The sequence below is a fragment of the Rhineura floridana genome, chromosome 15, assembly GCF_030035675.1.
Source record: "Rhineura floridana isolate rRhiFlo1 chromosome 15, rRhiFlo1.hap2, whole genome shotgun sequence".
Taxonomy (NCBI): domain Eukaryota; kingdom Metazoa; phylum Chordata; class Lepidosauria; order Squamata; family Rhineuridae; genus Rhineura; species Rhineura floridana.
The window spans coordinates 1,178,703-1,194,334 of record NC_084494.1 but is presented as its reverse complement, the minus strand read 5'-3'; positions in this window follow the sequence as shown (position 1 = coordinate 1,194,334).

Sequence of the window (15,632 nt, the reverse complement as noted above, 5' to 3'; positions counted from 1 at the left end):
AAGTTAATAGATAATTACAAAAAAGTGTGGCATACAAACTGAGTTTTATTTTTTTTAAATACCAATACTAAAAATACTAAAATGCCTGGGAAAAGAGGAAGGTTTTCACCTGGCGCCGAAAAGATAGTAATGTGGGCGCCAGGCGTACCTCGTCAGGAAGGGTGTTCCATAGTTCGGGGGCCACTACCGAGAAGGCCCTCTTTCTTGTAGTCGCCTTCCAGGCGTCTTTCTGAGTAGGCACCCGGAGGAGGGCCTTCAATGTTGAGCGCAGTGTACGGGTAGGTTCATATCGGGAGAGACGTTTCATCAGGTATTGCGGGCCCGTGCCGTGTAAGGCTTTATAGGTTAAAACCAACACCTTGAATCGGGCCCGGAAACATATAGGCAGCCAGTGCAGGCGGGCCAGAATCGGTGTTACATGTTCTGACCGCTTGGTCCCAGTTATCAATCTAGCTGCTGCATTCTGCACGAGCTGCAGTTTCCAAACCGTCTTCAGGGGCAGCCCCACATAGAGTGCATTGCAGTAGTCCAATTTTGAGGTTACCAGAGCATGAACGACTGAAGCAAGATGTTCCCTGTCCAGATATGGGCATAGCTGGGCCACCAGTCTAAGTTGGTAAAAAGCACTCCGTGCCACCGAGGCCACCTGCGCCTCAAGTGACAAGGACGGGTCCAAAAGGACTCCCAAGCTGCGCACTTGCTCCTTCAGGGGGAGTGTAACCCCATCCAGAGCAGGTCAAACATCCATCATCTGGTCAGGGGATCCATTTACTAACAGCATCTCAGTCTTGTCTGGGTTGAGCTTCAATTTGTTCACTCTCATCCAGTCAATTATCGCGGCCAGGCATCGGTTTAGCACTTTGACGGCCTCACCTGAAGAAGATGAAAAGGAGAAGTAGAGCTGCGTATCATCAGCATACTGATGAAAACGCACTCCAAAACTCCTAATGACAGCACCCAGCGGCTTCATATAGATGTTAAAGAGCATGGGGGACAGAACTGATCCCTGCGGAACTCCATATTGGAGAGCCCAGGGCGTCGAGTAGTGCTCCCCAAGCACTACTTTCTGGAGACGACCTGCCAGATAGGAGCGGAACCACTGCCAAGCAGTACCTCCAACTCCCAAATCCTCAAGCCTCCCCAGAAGGATACCATGGTCGATGGTATCAAAAGCCGCTGAGAGGTCGAGGAGAATCAACAGGGTTACACTCCCTCTGTCTTTCTCCCAACACAAGTAATAGTTCTCTTTGTCCCTACATACTAGTGGCTGTATTGTTGCATTTAGGTTCTGACCATGTTTCTGTCTCCTTTTGGTTTTGCTTTCCTTCTCTGTTTAACCATTTTAAGAGTTTCGTCAGTCATCTATTGAGGTCTTTCTCTCTTTTTAACTAGAGGTATTGTCTTTTTGCATTCTTCCCTGATAACGTCCCTGACTTCACTCCATAGTTCTTCTGGTTCTCTGTTAACTAAGTTTAAAGCCTCAAACCTGTTCCTTATTTGACCTTTATATTCTTCTGGGATGTTATTTAAATTGTATTTTGGCATTATGATTGTTTTGTTGTTCTTCTTTAGCTTTACTCCGATTTTCGATATTACCAGTTCATGATATGTATCACAATCTGCTCCTGGTCTTCTTTTCGCAGAAAGTAAGGAACTTCTCCACCTTCTGCTACCAATTATATAATCAATTTGATTCCTATATTGACCATTTGGTGATGTCCATATGTACAGTCGTCTTTTCAGTTGCTCAAAAAAGGTGTTTGCAAGAAACAAATTACTGGCTTCACAGAATTCATTAAGTGTCTCTCCTGCTTCATTTCTGTCTCCTAAGCCCCATTTCCCCACAATTCCTAGTTCTTCTCTGTTCCCTACTTTTGCATTCCAGTCCCCCATGATTATCATCACATCTTGTTTTGGTGTGTGATCAGTTTCTTCCTGTACTTCTGCGTAAAATCTCTCCAATTCCTCTTCTTTTGCGTTTGCTGTTGGAGCATAGACTTGGATGATGGTTATGTTAATAGGTTCCCCATTTAACAAGACAGAAGTGTTGCTGGCCAAGGGAAAAACTGCCCCAGGGATAGGGTTGCAACCAGTTCTGGATGAGGTTGCACTCCCCTTGAAAGAGCAGGTCCGCAGTTTGGGAGTTCTTCTGGATCTTGCCCTGCTGCTGGAATATCAGGTGGCTGCGGTAGCCAGGGGTGCTTTTGGCCACCTCAAAATGGTCTACCAGCTGCGTCCGTTCCTGGAAGCATCTGACTTGGCCACAGTGACACATGCATTGGTGACATTGAGGCTTGATTACTGTAACGCACTCTATGTGGGGCTGCCTTTGAAAACGGTTCGGAAATTGCAGTTGGTCCAAAATGCAGCAGCCAGAATGCCAACTGGAGCACGGCGCAGGGAACATATCACCCGTGCTTTATCGACTCCACTGGCTCCCAATTTGTTTCCGAGTCCAATTCAAAGTGCTGGTTTTGACCTTTAAAGCCCTAAATGGCCTTGGACCAGTTTACTTAAGGGACTGTTTACGTCCATATGTTCGTAGCCTGCATTTAAGATCATCTACCTCCGGTCTTCTCTGTGTGCCTGGAATGAAAGAAGTTAGATTGACAGGCATGCGGGAGACAGCCTTTTCAATTGTGGCTCCCAGACTTTGGAATTCCCTGCCCCAAGAAGCCTGCTTTGCTCCCTCCCTGATGGCCTTCTGGAAACTTGTCAAAACTATTGGTTCCGGAGAGCCTTTGGTTGGGACTGATGGGTCAGCCTGACACTGTTTTAAGCTTTTTATTCTTCATTTTTAAATCTTCAAGTTCTTTTAGTCTCACTTTTTTATACGTACATGCATATATGCATTTTATGTATTTTAATAGTATTTTATGCATTTTAATCTGTAATGTTTTGTTTTTATTGTGTATTTTATTATGTATGTATGCGTTTTTATTGTAGCCGCCCTGAGTGCCCTGTTGTAGGGTAGAAGGGCGGGATAGAAACATTTTAAATAAATAAATTTAAATAAATTAATTAATCTCATTGATATCACTCGCTCAGACCTTGCATTGTAGCTCCCAATTCCTTTTGCTACATCACTTCTCACTATTAAAGCAACCCCATTTCTTTTTAATTTCTCATTTCCTGCATAAAATATTTTGTAGTTGCCTGACTGAAAATGTCCCATTCCCGTCCATTTTAGTTCGCTCATGCCAAGTATTGTAATGTTGATGCGTTCCATTTCTTGCTTGACAATTTCTAACTTTCCCTGGTTCATCCTTCTCACATTCCATGTTCCTGTTGTGTGCGTCGTACAACTCCGTACTCTCCTTTCGCATCTGTGCGCATCAGCCTCTGGGCTTCCTTTCAGCTTTGACCCAGCTGCGTCATTAGTCACAGCGCTACTCGTGCTTGTCCTTTGTTCTTCCCCAGTAGCTCGCACTATCTCGTGTTGCATTTTGGATACTCTGTTCATAGGGTTTTCGTGGTAAGAGATAGTCAGAGGTCGTTTACCATTGCCTTCCTCTGAGTTTGGATGCATCTTAGTCTGGTGTCTCAGCTTTGACCATTCCGCCTTGGGTGCCCCTGCTAGGAGTCTAGCCTCTTGGTCTAGACTCCTGACGGCATTGCTCTCAGCTTCTTCAACACTCTCAAAACCCCTCACCACGTTAAGGTGTGCATCCTGGAGGGAGTAGCTTTAACGTTTGCTTGTTTCAATTTCCTTGGCATGCCTCTTAGTGAGCGTGAGCCCCAGGAGGCACTTCTTTTGAAAAATACGTGTTAACATACCATTTTTGTTTAATGGATAGGAAGGGGGAGAAGCTTAACATTATTTTTTTTAAAAAAAAAATGTGTTGGCCAGTTCTGCAGCATTAAAAGCAGATGAAATTAAGAGAGTGGCTTTATTCCAAGGGATGCTGGGACCTGCATTTCTTTTCAGCCAACTATGGATACTGCGAGCCTAGCAACTGGTGGGGTGGTGGGAACGGTAGTTTAAACCTCTGAAATCAGAGAAGGTGGGGGGGGGTCTGTGCCAGCGCCTGAAGTTTGATTTGACCTGGGAGTATTTACTGTGTAAGTGTCCAGAGGATTCCTGTTGCCAGCTTTGATGTGGGGAGATTGGGGGTGGCACTGAAATTGGGACAGTTTGTGCACGGCTTCTGGGCTGAGCTCAGAAGGGCACCGGATGCAGCCCATGGAGAGCCCAGGAGGTGCAGGGAAGGTGGGCAACAGAAGCAGCAGGCCCCCTGGAGGAGAGCCTTCCTGAGGCAGCAGCATCCCCAGTCCCCATGGGGGGAGGTGAGGGGGAAGAGGTGCCCCCGGGAACCACTGCCAGCAAGGGGGGGGGAGACTGGAGTCACTGTTGCACCCCCACCCCTTGCGTCTTCTTGCAGCTTACCATGGGAAACCCATGTTCCGCTCTGGAGCCAGGCAGTGACCCTTGCAAGGCAAAAAACGCTCACGATGGCTGGAGGGCAGTGCCTGGCCTTGGCCAACATAGGACTCCTTACATGTGGGTGACATGCGTGACACACGCACGTGTGGCAAAGAGCAAAAGGGCTGCGGGGGCTTTTTTGTCAAAAAAAAAAGCACATACTTTTGGTTGTTTATAGCAGTGGTTCCCAACCAGGGGCTCTGACCCCCAGGGGAGCCATGAAGTAATCCAGAGGGGGCCGTGAACAGTAAAGAAATGAATTTTTTTCCCAAAAAACTCTTCCCTCCCTGAATGCTGTCTGCTCCCCACTGCCGCTGCAGATGACATCTCCCCCTTGCTCCAAACAAGAGGGGAGGACTTTGCTGAAGCGCCAGAGCATCTTTCAGGCACGCTGAGGGCGGGCATCTGCCTATACCACACATGGCAGATGCCAAAGGAGGCTGAGGGAGGTGCTACCAGGAAGAAGAGGGGATTACTATCCCTACTCTCGCCTCCTTGCACTGCTGCTGCTGACAATGCCCTTGATCAGAGTGAGAGGGGGGCTTTTCGTGAAGCAAAAAGAAGCAAGGCTGCAAGGAAATCCCCTTCCTTCCTGGCAGCCTGCCTGCCTGCCTCTCTTGGCTCCTGCTTTGCAGCCACCTCCTTTTAAAAATTATTCTTATTTGCTAGGCTGCCCAGATCTCACTTCTGACCCAGACGGAGCCAAGGAGTAGTGAGGAAGCTCAGGACTTGCTTGCCCCCCATCTCTGAGGATAAGTGTGTGTGCCAGCATCCCCCTTCTTCCACCTACATTCTGCCCCCCCCATCACTCTCTCCAAGATGCTGCGGCAGTTGCGGGCTTCCCCCCATGCCAAAATGCATGCACGCCTACAGATGCTTGCAGGAGGGGCAGGTGTGCGTGTGTGTGCACGCTGATCTGTCTTCTGCTCCACTCTCATTCCCAAGAGCACGCTTGGCATTCTGATGATCATCCCAAGGCCTGAAAGCACTAACTCCCTCCTCACTCTATCCACCCTTTTGTCTTCACAGTCTAGCATCCACACCACTACTACATTGCTGCTTATTGATGATGATTTTTATAAAGCTCAGCAGGTTGGCTGAGGCTGGGCGCTGCACCTGAAATGTATGTATTTATTTATTATTGCATTTATATCCCACCTGTCCTGCAAGTTGTTCAAGGTGGCGCATATGGTCAGGCTGAGAGACTGTGTCTGGCCCAAGGTCACCCTATGGGTTTCAGGGCTGGGTGGGGATTTGAACTTGGATCTTAGCCCAAGACTGTACACCACTGGTGTTGGGAGACAGGACTGGGGTGGAGGGGGTTCCCAATTTGATTGGATCTTTGCATCAAGAAAAGAAAGCAACACCTCCCTCTCTGCAGGGACCTTTTCATGGAAACGACGCTGAAGTTGGTTCCTAGTTCCCAGTTCCTTATTTGTGTGAAATTTCAGTCACTAACAAAGAAGAAAAGTTGACAGCTACAGCAACGTCAAGCCAAATTTAAAATGCCCCTGAACCCCAAAATAAATAATGGGGTGCCCTGTATGATATATCGCTGTAATCAGGAGACTCTCCCCGTCAAGACCGACAATAAATTTATAAAATCAAAATCATCAGGATTCCGATATTATCATAAATACATAATGATGTCATAAAATCATAAATCATAAGTAACTGGGGGTACGCACCCCAAAATCTGCTCTGGGCCAGGACAAATCATATACTCCAGGAAAGGGGAGGGTGTCCCCTACAAGATGCCACTGCGTCCCGCCCGGCCCAGAGCCTCTACTGGGCACCAGGCACTCACGAGGGCATCTATGCAAAATCGAACTGGACAAAACATACAGGAAAAAATAAGTAACTGGGGGTACATGCCCCAAAATCTGCTCTGGGCCAGGACAAATCTTATACCCCCAGAAAGGGGAGGGTGTCCCCTATGAGATGCCACTGAGTCCCGTCCAGCCCAGAGGTTCTGCTGGGCGCAGGGTACATGAGAGGGCATCTATCCAAAACCAAAGCAGACAAAAACATACAGGAAAAAATAAGTAACTGGGGGTACACGCCCCAAAATCTGCTCTGGGCCAGGACAAATCATACACTCCAGGAAAGGGGAGGGTGTCCTCTATAACATTCCAGTGCGTCCTGCTTAGCCCAGAGGTTGTGGAGGCCGCAGGGCATGTATGATGGCATGTACTCACAACTAAAATGGACAAAAACATTCTCTACAAGAATCCATGGCTTCCTGACTTGCCCAGAATTTCTTGTGTGCAGAAGGAGTGGATCTGAGCAACTATACATACCCAAATGTTTAAATTAGGTAGGGGGAAAAAGGATCTGGTGGTGCCCACCCTAAAACTTTATTTGAAGTATTATATATCATTCATTCATTCATTTCATTAATTCATTCATTGGCGATCACTCGTGGCCGAGTAAGACTGTAAGGTCTTTAGCGGTGGGTCCATAAGTGACTGTAGAGGCCAATTCTGGATCCACACAGCCTCCCACAGTGAGGACATAGGTTTCCAGATGGAAGATGGTCACGATGAGGATTTGCTTGGCGTGCCTTCCACTTAGCTCGCTTGTCCCTTTTGCCCTCTACTCGTGCTTCTTCAAAGTCCATAGCACCTTTGATAATGGCCGACCTCCATTTGGGACGTTTATGGGCCAAGGCTTCCCAGTTCTTAATGCATGTTACGCCTTTTAAGATTAGCTTTGAGAACATCTTTAAACCTCTTTTGCTTTCCACTGATATTCCTTTTTCCATCCTTAAGTTGGGAGCAAAGTACCTGCTTTGGAAGACAGCGATCAGGCATTCGAACCACATGGCTGGTCCAGCGAAGCTGGGTTTGAAGGATCATTGCTTCAACACTGGTGGTCTTTGCTTCTTCCAATACGCTAACATTAGTCCGCCTATCTTCCCAAGTAATTTGCAGAATTTTCTGGAGGCAGCGTTGGTGGAATCTTTCAAGAAGTTGGGAGTGGCGTTTATAAATGGTCCATGTTTCACAGGCGTACAGTAAGGTCAGTAGTACAATGGCTTTGTAAATAAGCATTTTGGTCTCCCTGCAAATATCCCGATCCTCATACACTCTATGTTTCATTCGGGAGAATGCGGCACTTGCAGAGCTCAGACGATGCTGAATTTCAGCATCGATTTCAGCTTTTACAGAGAGATGGCTGCCAAGGTAAGAAAATTGATTGACATTCTCCAGCATTGCACCATTAAGCTGGATTGATGGTGCTACAAAGGAATTGGTTCGCACTTGCTGATGAAGCGCTTTGGGGTTTTTTATGTTAAGCGAGAGGCCAAGCTTTTCATATGCTTCTGCAAAGACATTTAGGATAGTTTGAAGATCTTCCTCTGAATGTGTGGAGACTACATTATCATCAGCATATTGAAGTTCTATGACAGAGGTTGTAATTACCTTACTTTTTGCTTTCAGCCTACTGAGATTAAAAAGCTTTCCATCTGTTCGATATGTGATTTCCACGACACTGGGAAGTTTCCCCTCAACAAGGTGTAGAATCATGGCGATAAAAATAGCAAATAAGGTCCGAGCAATGACACATCCCTGTTTGACGCCTGATCCCACTTTGAATGGATCACTTTGAGAGCCACTGTTATCCAAAATTGTTGCCCTCGTGTCGTCATGGAGGAGTCGCAAAACATTCACAAATTTATCAGGGCATCCAATTTTCAGAAGGATGGTCCAGAGGGCAGTTCGATTTACAGTATCAAAGGCCTTAGTCAGATCAATAAATGCCATATACAGAGGTCGGTTTTGCTCCCTGCATTTTTCTTGAAGCTGTTGTGCAGTGAAGATCATGTCCACTGTCCACCTGGAAGGGTGGAAACCATTTTGGGATTCAGGGAGAATGTCTTCTGAAATAGGTAGGAGGCAATTTGCAAGGATCCTTGCAAGGATTTTACCTGCGGTAGCAAGAAGAGAGATACCTCGGTAGTTCCCACAATCTGTTCTATCACCCTTCTTGAAAAGAGTGATAATTATGGCATCCCTAAAGTCTTCCGGGATCTCCTCCCTCATCCAGATTTTTTCGATGAGCTTATTAAGTTGTTGTGTAAGTTCAGGCCCACCTTTTTTAAAGACTTCAGCAGGAATCCCATCAGGTCCACTAGCTTTGTTATTTTTCATTTGATTAATGGCTTTACTGACTTCATCCAAATTAGGGGATACTGCAAGCTCATCTCTAATTTGTTGTTGTGGGATTTGTGAAAAGACCTCATCAGCCACAATAGAGTTACGATTAAGGAGATCGTGGTAATGCTCTTTCCAATGCAGTGCAATAGACACTTTGTCCTTTAGAAGTTTGGTACCATCTATTGAACGTAAGGGATTTGTACCATAATTTGTTGGTCCGTAGATGGCCTTTGTGGCATTAAAAAAGCCCTGTGCATCATGAGCATCTGCAAAATGTTGGATTTCTTGAGCTTTCTTTATCCACTGGGCGTTCTTCTCTAGTTCTTCTTTGGACCTCAGCCTTTGCACTAGCATAGATTTTTTTCTTAGCAGCACAGTTAATGTCTTTTTGCCATATCTGGAAGGCTTTCCTTTTCTTGTCAATGATATGTTCAATCTCACTATCATTCTCATCAAACCAGTCCTGATGTTTCTTAGTTTGGTATCCAAATAGTTTGTTCACATGCTGTAATAATGGATGTCTTCAGTTTAATCCAGTGTTCCTCGACATTTTCAGGGAGTTCCGTCAGTAGATGTTTCTTGAGAGTTGTTTGAAAGCAAGCTCGCTTAATAGGATCTTGAAGGGCATGGGTGTTCATTTTATGCCTTGGTTTTCTTCCTTGGAGCCTACGTTGAGGAACAATATTAATGGCCATAGTGGATTGAATTAATCGGTGATCTGTCCAGCAGTCATCGGCGCTCATCACGGCCCTGGTGAGGAGTATATCACGACGATCTCTGGCACGGACAATTATGTAATCCAGGAGATGCCAGTGCTTCGACCGAGGGTGCTTCCATGATGCTTTAAATTTATATTTCTGTCGAAAGAGTGTTTGTGATAACAAGATTATGCTCTGAACATTAACTCAGAAGTAGAGTTCCATTCAGGTTGCTATTGCCAACTCCTTCTTTCCCAAAGATTTCTGGCCATAAATCAAAATCACGCCCAACTCTTGCATTGAAATCGCCCAGGAGGATAATTTTGTCCTCCTTAGGTATCTCTGATAAGATGGTGTCCAGCTGGGTATAAAAATTTTTGTTGATGTCTTCATCAGCATCTAATGTTGGTGCATAAGCACTTAGAATAGTTGTCTGCTGGTTTTTGGCAAGTTTTAATTAGAGAGTTGAGAGTTGTTCATTAATGCCAGTAGGAACTTCTGACAAGAGCTTCACAAGATCATTTTTAATAGCAAAGCCTACTCCATGTATTCGTCGTTCTTCTTCAGGCAGTCCTTTCCAGAAGAAGGTGTAACCACCATTTTCTTCCTTCAATTGTCCCTCTCCTGCTCTTCGAGTTTCTTGGAGTGCTGCTATGTCAATACCAAAACATCTCAACTCCCTCTCAATGATGGCAGTTCTGCGTTCAGGACATTCACTATCTGTGTTGTCCAGCAATGTCCGTATATTCCACGTTCCAAAGTTCATTTGTCTTTTGCGACTGCTAAGTGGTGACCCCACTGGATGTGGTAATCCAGTCAGGGAGAGAGATGAGGCAGACTATATTTAGAGCACCTTTTCTAGCACCTTCCCCATAAGGGGTGAGCAGAGTGGATCCTGAATCGGAATGCTCAGTCATGGATACAGCTGCTGAACAACTCAACTGCCTCGGTCCTTGAGCCAGGACTACTGAGTCTGTATCCACCGCCCATGTGCTGGTCCATGACTAGCGGCTTCCAGATTTCACAGTCCTGCCCCCGTTGCCATCCGCCGATCGCCATGTGACTTTTGGTTTGGTTTGGTTGGAAGACGCCTGTGCGTGAATTTGTTTTATGTGGGGAGATCAGTGCATGACGATCAACACACAATCTTGATAGAAAAAGGCTTTGATCCAATGGCATGGATACCACGTTGATTGGAAGTCTTTTATCTGCTGCAGCCTTCATCTGCCTTCACAGCCGTTGTAACATACACATTGTTATCCTCCGCTTGTTCTGCCGTTGAGGACTTTCTTTGATTGTTTTTTGTCTGATTCCTCTCCCTTGACCTTACCGCCATGGATGACCCCGCTGGGAGTACATGACTCCCGACGGCATCACTCACAGGTTTCATTGGAACACGCAAGCCCACTCACCACTGCAAGGTGACGATCCATACACATATTCATACAGGACAGGGTCCTCTACAAGATGGCATTGGTTCCAACCCAGGTCAGAGCTTTTTGTTCAGTTATAGCTCAGACAAGGTCATTTATCATTTCTGATTTTAGAGTGTTTTGAACTGTATTTAATTATGCATTTTATAACTTTTGTGATCCGCCTGAAACGTTTTAGTTAACTGCAGGGAATAAATCTAAACAACACCAACAACATTAATTTATGTATCAGAAGAATAGCCAAAATCTATAGGAAACATTATAAGAAACTTGGATGCCCATTCCAAATTATGATTTGGGGCACCACGAATCATAGTTCCACACATCAGGGATACTGTCTTCTATTAGATGCCATCCATGCATAGTTTAGAGTCTCATCTATGAAATTACATCTTTATGCTTCTTGAGTGAATCGTTGTCTGGTGATCCGGCCAAGTTTCCATCTGCCATGGCACCAGATAACATAGAGTCATACTGTGAGAATAATTGTTGTGCATTTGATTTATTATATCTCTAAATAAATTACTACACATATATATTATATTTCTCCAACAGGTAAGAACCAAGTATACAAATGAACATATAAACAAGTGCAGACTTAATTTAAAAAACAAATAAGGAAGTCACCTTTATCTAAACTGGTAAAACGGTAAAAAACATTTTGCTTAGAAATATATTAGAACATTTTTGCAGTTTACAAAATCAACACCATTTCACATGGGCTGGAATTAAACAATTTCACCCATTCGAAATAATCTCCTGGTTTTCAAACATCTCTGAAATAGTAGTAGATTTAGAAGAGGACCTTCTAAACTGCACATTGCACATCATCGTTATTGTTTGGTCCTTTATAGCCTCGTTGCTACAATATGACTTGGAGTACTATTTTTCTTTGTGAAGTCTTGGAACAACTCATTTGTTGCACAAACATCACCACATTTGCCCAGGGTGGCAAAAAAGTGATACCCCCCCAAGTCTTTTAAAAACATCTTAAAAACAAAAGATCTTTACAAAATCAAATACAAAACATTGAAAAACACCTTTTGAAAATTACAAAACATTGTTGAAAACATCTTGAATATAATTCCAATACAGATGCACACTGGGACAAGGTCTCTCCTTAAAAGGGTTGTTGAAAGATGGGATTTTCTTATGTTTAATTTTTGTATCGGTCTACCCTCTTACTCACCTTGTTACAGCTCAAATATTATTATTTCAAAAAGCCATTGGTATTGGCGACAGAAGGAAACATGGCAGGATAAACAACAATGATTTCTTGAAGATGTAATTTCATAATTGACACTAAAAAGCATTCATGGATGGCATCTCAGAGAAGACACTCTTCCAGGTGCAATGTAGTATGTTTTATGGTGCCCCAAACCATCTTTTGTGATGGGCACCTCATTTCCTTATTCTTTTCCTGTACATATTTGCTATATTTTCTAATACATATATGCCCTTGTCTGTGCCATACAGATACAAGAAATTCTGAATTGGGTGGGAACCCTCTCCAGAATGCAAGGGTGTATGACCTGCAGTGCCCAAAGCATGTTTGATGGTGGAATCCCACAGTTCCTTATGTATTTTTTACATAGCTTGATTATTGTTGTTGTGCATAGATGTTGATACCTGTTCCGTATGACCACAAACCATGCCAGGCAGGATGCAGTGGCATCTCGCGGAGGACACGATTCACTTTGCTCAAGTGAATGATTTTTCATAGCCCACAGAAGATTTTGTAGTGGTCACCACAAATTATTTATTTATTTATAGAATTTATTAGTCGCCCATCTGGCTGGCTGTCCAGCCACTCTGGGTGACGTACAACATAGGCATATAATACCTAGACATTGAAAATCTAAAAACAATGAAGATAAAATCTAGCCCACCCCAAAAGCCTGCCTGAAGAGCCAGGTCTTCAAGGCCCGGCGGAAGCTCATCATAGAAGGGGCATGGCGGAGATCATTTGGGAGGGAGTTCCACAGGGTGGGGGCCACAATTGAAAAAGCCCTCTCTCTCATTCTCACCAGTTTGGCTGTTTTGACTGATGGGATGGAGAGAAGGTCTTTTGAGGCTGATCTTGTTAGGCGGCATAGCTGATGTTGCTGGAGGCGCTCCTTTAGATAGACTGGACCGAAACCGTATAGGGTTTTAAAGGTCAAAACTAACACCTTGAATTGGGCCTGGTAAGCAACTGGTAACCAGTGCAGCTCTTTTAGCACTGGAGTGATATGATCTCACCAGCAGCTGCTTTTAATCAGGCGCGCCGCCCCGTTCTGTACCAGTTTTGCCATATTTACTCTTCATTATTTTAGCTGGGAAAGACATGCATGTCATAGAGTACACCATCTTTTTTCCTGGTGTATATGATTTGTCCTGGCCCAGAGCGGTTTTTGGGGCATGTACCCCCAGTTACTTATTTTTTCCTGTATGTTTTTGTCTGCTTTGGTTTTGGATAGATGCCCTCCCATGTACCCTGCACCCAGCAGAGGCTCTGGGCCAGGCGGGACGCAGTGGCATCTGGTAGGGGACACCCTCCCCTTTCCTGGGGTATATGATTTGTCCTGGCCCAGAGCAGATTTTGGGGCATGTACCCCCAGTTACTTATTTTTTCCTGCATGTTTTTGTCTGCTTTGGTTTTGCATAGATGCCCTCGTGAGTGCCTGGTGCCCAGCAGAAGCTCTGGGCCGGACGGGACTCATTGGCATCTCGTAGGGGACACCCTCCCCTTTCCGGGGGTATATGATTTGTCCTGGCCTAGAGCAGATCTTGGGGCGTGTACCCCCAGTTAATTATTTTTTCCTGCATGTTTTTGTCCAGTTCGATTTTGCATAGATGCCCTCGTGTCTGGTGCGCAGCAGAAGCTCTGGGCTGGACGGGACTCAGTGGCATCTCGTAGGGGACACCCTCCCCTTTCCGGGGGTATATGATTTGTCCTGGTCCAGAGCAGATTTTGGGGCGTGTACCCCCAGTTACTTATTTTTTCCTGTAAGTTTTTGTCCAGTTTGATTTTGGATAGATGCCCTCCCATGTGCCCTGCACCCAGCAGAGGCTCTGGGCCAGGCGGGACGCAGTGGAATCTCGTAGGGGACACCCTCCCCTTTCCGGGGGTATATGATTTGTCCTGGCCCAGAGCAGATTTTGGGGCGTGTACCCCCAGTTACTTATTTTTTCCTGCATGTTTTTGTCCAGTTCGGTTTTGCATAGATGCCCTCGTGAGTGTCTGGTGCCCAGCAGAAGCTCTGGGCCGGACGGGACTCAGTGGCATCTCGTAGGGGACACCCTCCCCTTTCTGGGGGTATATGATTTGTCCTGGCCCAGAGCAGATTTTGGGGCGTGTACCCCCAGTTAATTATTTTTTCCTGTAAGTTTTTGTCCAGTTTGATTTTGGATAGATGCCCTCCCATGTGCCCTGCACCCAGCAGAGGCTCTGGGCCAGGCGGGACGCAGTGGAATCTCGTAGGGGACACCCTCCCCTTTCCGGGGGTATACGATTTGTCCTGGCCCAGAATAGATTTTGGGGCGTGTACCCCCAGTTACTTATTTTTTCCAGCATGTTTTTGTCCAGTTCGATTTTGGATAGATGCCCTCGTGAGTGTCTGGTGCCCAGCAGAAGCTCTGGGCCGGACAGGACTCAGTGGAATCTCGTAGGGGACACCCTCCCCTTTCCGGGGGTATATGATGTGTCCTGGCCTACAGCAGATTTTGGGGCGTGTACCCCCAGTTACTTATTTTTTCCTGTAAGTTTTTGTCCAGTTTGATTTTGGATAGATGCCCTCCCATGTGCCCTGCACCCAGCAGAGGCTCTGGGCCAGGCGGGACGCAGTGGAATCTCGTAGGAGACACCCTCCCCTTTCCGGGGGTATATGATTTGTCCTGGCCCAGAGCAGATTTTGGGGCGTGTACCCCCAGTTAATTATTTTTTCCTGTAAGTTTTTGTCCAGTTTGATTTTGGATAGATGCCCTCCCATGTGCCCTGCACCCAGCAGAGGCTCTGGGCCGGACGGGACTCAGTGGCATCTCGTAGGGGACACCCTCCCCTTTCTGGGGGTATATGATTTGTCCTGGCCCAGAGCAGATTTTGGGGCGTGTACCCCCAGTTACTTATTTTTTCCTGCATGTTTTTGTCCAGTTTGATTTTGCATAGATGCCCTCGTGAGTGTCTGGTGCCCAGCAGAAGCTCTGGGCCGGACGGGACGCAGTGGAATCTCGTAGGGGACACCCTCCCCTTTCCGGGGGTATATGATTTGTCCTGACCCAGAGCAGATTTGGGGGCGTGTACCCCCAGTTACTTATTTTTTCCTGTAAGTTTTTGTCCAGTTTGATTTTGGATAGATGCCCTCCCATGTGCCCTGCACCCAGCAGAGGCTCTGGGCCAGGCGGGACGCAGTGGAATCTCGTAGGGGACACCTTCCCCTTTCCGGGGGTATATGATTTGTCCTGGCCCAGAGCAGATTTTGGGGCGTGTACCCCCAGTTAATTATTTTTTCCTGTAAGTTTTTGTCCAGTTTGATTTTGGATAGATGCCCTCCCATGTGCCCTGCACCCAGCAGAGGCTCTGGGCCAGGCGGGACGCAGTGGAATCTCGTACGGGACACCCTCCCCTTTCCGGGGGTATACGATTTGTCCTGGCCCAGAATAGATTTTGGGGCGTGTACCCCCAGTTACTTATTTTTTCCAGCATGTTTTTGTCCAGTTCGATTTTGCATAGATGCTCTCGTGAGTGTCTGGTGCCCAGCAGAAGCTCTGGGCCGGACAGGACTCAGTGGCATCTCGTAGGGGACACCCTCCCCTTTCCGGGGGTATATGATTTGTCCTGGCCTAGAGCAGATTTTGGGGCGTGTACCCCGTTACTTATTTTTTCCTGCATGTTTTTGTCCAGTTTGATTTTGCATAGATGCCCTCGTGAGTGTCTGGT